Raw genomic sequence first — 6,652 nt, forward strand, 5'->3', positions numbered from 1 at the left:
AGAGACGCTGCTCAGCTTCTGAAATAAGTCACTAATAGCTTTCTGATACAAAGTGCTATCAGCCTACAGGTCTTAAGGTAATAGCAAGACAAGCTTCTCTCTCCTCCCCCCAAAGCATCTACCAAATTCACATTTATACCCATTGAATTGTCTACTGGTGGGCCGTTGAATTGTCTATTTGGTGGGCCGCTGTGAGATACAGGAAGCTGGACTAGATGAGCCTATGGCCTGATCCAGTGGGGCTGTTCTTATGAATTGCAGATTCAGTTGGTCCAGGTTATTAGTGAAAACCAGAGCCAGTCGTGTTTAAGACAGCTGGAAGTTTTGCTTCAGATGGTGGACACACAGCTTGTGTGTAGTCTAGCCAAAAGGGCATCTGGAAATGACGCCAAAGTCTCTTGCCCAGAGGCAGCAGTGCCATGAGTGTACACACCACAAGTGGTCCCTCTGGGAAACCAGCGCTTTGGAGGGGGAAAAAAAAACTGTCTCCAGCCTTCACCACATGAAGGATATAATTACAGAACCAGGCAGGTTAGCGGGTGGTTAGTCACTTGACAGAAGGCTTTGGTTTATTCAGAATTATTTTCTTCTCCTCCGTCTGTGCCTGTTGGATGTTTCATGTGTTCCCTTGGGGAGGTGTGGAGGGCACTTTGTATTCACCAGTGTGTGACCTATTTGTGTCTCATAACATATTATCGTCCTCCTCACATGTGAATGTTGATGTTAATTTGTGTTTTCATTTTTGTTAGGAAAAATTTTTTTTCTTCCAAAAAGTGGAGAATAAAAACAAGCTGTTGTTTACAGAACAACAACTGGGGTGGGTTGCACAGCCTTCACGTGACTTTCTGCTTTCATAATTTGGCACAGTGGGCGGTTCATGTGATGCTTTAAAAAAGGAGACAACAGCAAAGGTTGCCAACTGACTCAAAGAGAATGGGCCTGGTCTGCTTCTCTGCCTTTCACAGCAGCTCAATTTTCTGAAGAAATCAACCATCTTTCTATCTACACAGGATGCTGTTCTTAAAACTATTCTCCTGCCAGCTGGGCAGAGGCACTTTTGACAGAGGTGGTTCTCTTTGAGTCAAAGGGGGGGGGGGGTTTAAGCAATCCACGCTTTTCAGTCCAGCATAGTGTCATTGTGTCCCCCCAGTGCCTGCTGGTAGTGGCTTCAGCCTTTAAGGTTGTGAGCCTCTTTGGGACAAAAAACCTGTTCTCACTTATTTTTTTTCCATTCCTTTTGTAATATATGCTGATTTGTGAACTGTTTTTGTTAAAGAGTGTTAAATAAAGAAATAATGAACAAGCAGGTGGTCAGTGATGATTTTTTGTTAGGCCAAAACTTGTGGTTCTCTGACAGATAATATGTGACTTGCAGAAATTTGTTGGCTTTTTTGCATCATAATTAATATAAAGGCTTAATAAGAAATTTTCAGGTTTTGTAGTTACTCACCAGATATAAACTGAGGGTCCACTGGATTCAAGCACAAGTTCAGTGACCAAGATGAGTAAAAATATTTAAGAGCTTAAATGATTCTTAAATATTGTGACTCTCAAATATCTGAAGTTTATCATGGGTGGCTTTTACGTTAAGCAAGTCTGGCCACCCAAACTCCCAGCATTATGAGAAGCTTTTCCCCACTAACTCTACACTACGTGCAATTATCTAGATGGAAAGCATCTCCTCCACCCCACCCCACCCCAGTTGCTTATTTCAAAGATGAAAAAGGTCCAAGCATCGCAGCCTGTCCTCAGAGGCAAAGTGCTCCAGTTCCTTTGCCATACCCATGTCAGATTTCTCCAACAAGCACACCTCTACTATTCATTCCCATATGGAAACACTGGATGTATTTTACAATCCCATACTTGGTGAAGCAATGGGGATTTTTTCCCCTCCCTGAGAGCAGGTAAAATCATGAATTTAACACATTCCATGTTCTGGATTCTCAGACAAGGATTCTACTAGTCTCTTCCCACCCTGGTTTGAGATCCATCAAGGAGCACATCAAACCAGACAGGAGCTTGGCGGAGCGTTCTGCAGTGAGACGACAACTCTATTTATTAGGAAATGGCTTCAGCAAGGGAAAAGCCCGAGGCACCACTCCACTCTGCGGCTCCCAGAGTGAACTAGAAACACACTCTGCTACAGATGCTCGACCAGCAATGAAAAGGTTCCTAAGATACCACAGTCTTTCCCCTCCCTCATTGGGGTACATATGGCCTGATTGCTGCACAAAACACCATGAGCACACCAGAGAACATCCATGACTGGTGCCGCCTCAAAGTGGAGGCTGCAAGTTCTACTCGTGATGCCAAGATGCTCTCACAACACTTTTCCTTGGCTCCACCCACCTCCATGCTCCACCCAGCTCCGCCTATCAGCCAGGATAGTTGAATGGAACTTCCATGTGCAGAACCACTGATATATCTAATGCTGGAGACAAGCAACAGGGAGACAGTGGTGTCCTCATATCTTGATTATAAGACCCATAAACATTTGTCTGGCTTGATTAGTGACTTTTAATCTGTTCCATCTCACGGAACATTGATAAAGGTGCTAAAATTGTCACGGCACTTTTTTTTAACAACTGGAAAGACTTGCCACAGTGCTGGTGGGGGACTAAAATCCCTCATTGGCCCTATCACTAAATAACATAAGAACAGCCCCACTGGATCAGGCCATAGGCCCATCTAGGCCAGCTTCCTGTATCTCACAGTGGCCCACCAAATCCCCCAGGGAGCACACCAGATAACAAGAGACCTCATCCTGGTGCCCTCCCTTGGGCACCCCCCAACCTCCAGTAGCACACCTACAGACCATTAGAGGCAAATTGATTGAAAATCACTGCCTCAGAGTATCAATTTTCAACCCATGTGCCGTGGGATTTTAAAGCACAGCATTGAAAGTCACTAAAAAAATTATTCCGGGTTCTGCAGCTCTGTTTCTAGGGCAACTGACTGTAGTAACAAGTTGTCTGTCCCTCCACCAGTGGAGGAGGAAGGACAATTGCCCTAGAAAGAGCTGCAGAACCAGGAAGAGTCTCCAGGGAGCTGGAAGTGACATTACAAGAGGAGAAGATCACAGAGGTCTGTGTGCCATGAGTAGAAATATTGAGAATTACTGCTCTAAAGAGCTGACAAGACTCTGGGCTCTTTTGCTGCCACAAACGTATACAGCTACACCATCACACGTTTGGTGCAACACAAATCAAACACACAATGCAGAGTATGAGAAAAGCTCTACAGTCCACTTGCTACAAAGAGCTTCCAATGTACATAAGAACGTAAGAACAGCCCACTGGATCAGGCCATAGGCCCATGTAGTCCAGCTTCCTGTATCTTACAACGGCCCACCAAATGACCCAGGGAGCACATCAGATAACAAGTGACCTCATCCTGGTGCCCTCCCTTGCATCTGGCATTCTGACATAGCCCATCTCTAAAATCAGGAGGTTGCACATACACATCCTGGCTTATAACTTGTAATGGATTTTTCCTCCAGAAACTTGTCCAACCCCTTTTAAAGGTGTCCAGGCCAGACGCCATCACCACATCCTGTGGCAAGGAGTTCCACAGACCAACCACATGCTGAGTAAAGAAATATTTTCTTTTTTCTGTTCTAACTCTCCCAACACTCCATTTTAGTGGATGTCCCCTGGTTCTGGTGTTATGTGAGAGTGTAAAGAGCATCTCTCTATCCACTCTGTCCATCCCCTGCATAATAATGTAGCGGTCAATTTTTTAAAGACACACTTTATTTCAACGCCACAGGTTTGGGACTTGCTTCTGGCATTATTTCCAAGCCAGCACACTCGGTCTCCCTTATTTGGCACAAACCTAGCTAAGATTTGAACTCCAGCCATCCTGATCTCTGGTGGCCTCGCTGGGTCACATCTGGTCCAATTTTTTTGGGAAAGTTAAGAACTGCTTCAGGATGAGTTACCGCCTATGTTATCCTTTCCCAGTTTGAAGAGACACTTTGCCAACAGTCTGAGGCAAAGAGGCAAAGAAGGAAGGCCCATAGCCAGGGAGACAGACCAGGGACAGACTGCACTTGCTCCCGGTGTGGAAGGGACTGTCACTCCCGGATTGGCCTTTTCAGTCAAACTAGACGCTGTTCCAGAACCACCTTTCAGAGCTTGATACCAGAGTCTTTCGAGACTGAAGGTTGCCAATACAATATCCCCACTGACGGAGTTCCAGAGAGGGCTGAAAAGGGCCCCAGCGAGAGCACCAAGGACTGCACCCAGAATTCTTTGCATGCAAAGCAGGGGCACCACTAAACTCCACTGCATCTCCAACAGCAACCCCCATTCCTACTACTGCAGCCTGGGACCACGACTGTCACAAAACACGCCTCTCCACCAAAAGCACTTCCAGGCCTGGCCACGCCGTCCTCCTTTCTCAACGTTCAGATGCCCTTCCCCGCCCTTATAAACACTAGATAAAAAGTTCATAAACCACATCCTATAGCCTCAAAGAAAAATATACAGCAAGAGTTAAGTAGTACTGGTTGGCAACCTTCAGTCTCGAAAGACTATGGTATAAGCCTACAGCACCCGGTATTCCCAAGCGGTCTCCCATCTAAGTACTAACCAGGCCTGACCCTGCTTAGCTTCCAAGATCAGATGAGATTGGGCATGTGCAGGGTAACAGTTGCTGTCTAAGTAGTACTAGTGAGTCTTATTTCTATCCATCTATTTGAAAAAAAGATGAAAGTGTCAGCCCTTCTTTTCATCTTCTTTAATTTTTTTTCCTCTACTTAATATATTTCTTCTTATTCCCAGTCATCAAAACCACATATGAGTAGACGTGTATAGGATTGGACTGTGAGTCATGTTCCCCCCCCCCTCCAGCACATTCTTTCACTAGACCCAAGAGCCCCACATTCTGGAGCCTTTCCTCTTAAAGGAGGTGCTCCAGCCCACTTACCCCTGGGGCTGGGGATAAGAATAGGCCCTCAGTTTGGCTGTACTTGTCGTAAGAGGCAACTAAACAGCCACCGGGTAGATGGGACTCGTCAGCCTGGGAAGGCAGCTCATCTGAGAGAAGGAAAACTCTGATCCCAAACCTCCACTGCCTTGTGGCTACATCCAGTTACGGAAAAGGCTTCAGGAGTCAACCTCGAGGAAAAATCCGGAGCCGGAGTCCCTGAGGCAGTTCATGGCTGAACACAGTCACGTTCTGGCAACTCCTGCGACGCCGCTGGAACCAACCGTATTGGCCTCTGCCTTTCCATTGGACCATTTCAGCGACGTGGAGAGGGGGATTTGCTGCATGGGTAACAGTCTATCCTCCATACCTACTTTACCCAGGCTTCGTGCACTGGAGAGGACACTCTGTTCCAGAACCACCATTCAGAGCGTGACACCATAGTCTTCTGAGACTGAAGGATGACAACTCCAGCCCACTATTCATTTTGGCCATCCTCTTCTGCACCTTTTCCAGTTCCACTACATCTTTTTTGAGATGTGGCAACCCAGAACTGAATGCAGTGCTCCGGAGAAGACTCCATGATTCTCTCCCACTCCATCACATTCTCAGTGAGCTTTAGATAAGTTCATTGAAATATAAGAACCACAAGGCAGGTTAAGGCCCCCCCCCCTTTTTCAGGCTATGCATTTGTTCTGCAAGATTGTTGGTTTTCACAGCAGAAAGTTCTATGAAAAAGGAACTGCAATGATGAAGCAGGCAAACTGCTATTCCCCCCCCAAGATGGTTCACAGCTAGAGCAGCTACAAGCCCACGTAGGAGCACCTCCCCCCCAAAAAAAGCCAGCCCGTCAACTACCTCCCACAAGAGAGAGCGACAAAGAGGTGATGTTTGGAGGGGAACATTTCCAAGAAATAAAGCTACACTTTTAGATTTATTTGGGTTAAGCTACCTTTTTAATTTGATTTGGGCTTCAGCTAAGCTCATGAAGAATGCAAGTTTTAAGTGGGTCAAAAGCAATCGAGATTGCTGGCTGCCTTCGTTGAGGGAGTCCGCTGGCAGCCAAAAGGGTGGAATCAATTTCCTGCACTTTTTGGAAAGGGTGGACGAGGAGATGCCTTGCAGCGCAGAGGGACCCTGCTTCCAGCCAGGCATTGGGCTGCAAGACCCCTGAGGATCAGGGCCTCCGAGAGGAACTTTATCAGGGGGTACAAAGTTTCTTTGGGGCCCTTTCCGTTCTCCATTGCATCGTTATGTCATACGATCATTAGATCATGATTTATATGAACTGCGCTATATAAAACTATGCAGGCTTACACAAAACGTGACTGCTGCTACTTTTAACACAATACATGCAAACGTTCCCTGAGAACCCAGGAAGCTTCCAGCCCTGCCCTCCATTGGCTCCGGGGCCCCGATATGATGCTCCCTCTATACCCTTCTCTCATGGGCCCTGCAGAGGATCCTGTGCCCTTCTTCAGAACACAGCAGTTATATAAACTTCCCCTCCTTCTGCTATTAGAAGAAGCAACTCCGCACAACTCGTGCACTTATTACTCATTAAGCCATTCCAGGGTTTTGGGAAGTGTTCTGACATGCCATATCTGAACGCGAGCCAAACTGAGGCCTTGCAATCTTGTCCCAGCTCATCTGCCTAACAATCTTGGATAGATATCTTTGCTTCTATCGTCGATCAGTATCTTGCTTCAGGCCACAGGAGCCA

The 6,652-nt window shown here is 46.5% G+C and overlaps 1 pseudogene; it reads right to left on the bottom strand.

The window, feature by feature from the left end:
* Nucleotides 1–4,544: 4,544 nt before the first annotated feature.
* On the bottom strand, nt 4,545–4,661 carry LOC136663533 (5S ribosomal RNA; annotated as a pseudogene).
* Between the last annotated feature and the right edge of the window lie 1,991 nt (nt 4,662–6,652).

Source organism: Tiliqua scincoides, chromosome 12 (assembly GCF_035046505.1).
Source record: "Tiliqua scincoides isolate rTilSci1 chromosome 12, rTilSci1.hap2, whole genome shotgun sequence".
NCBI classification, from domain to species: domain Eukaryota; kingdom Metazoa; phylum Chordata; class Lepidosauria; order Squamata; family Scincidae; genus Tiliqua; species Tiliqua scincoides.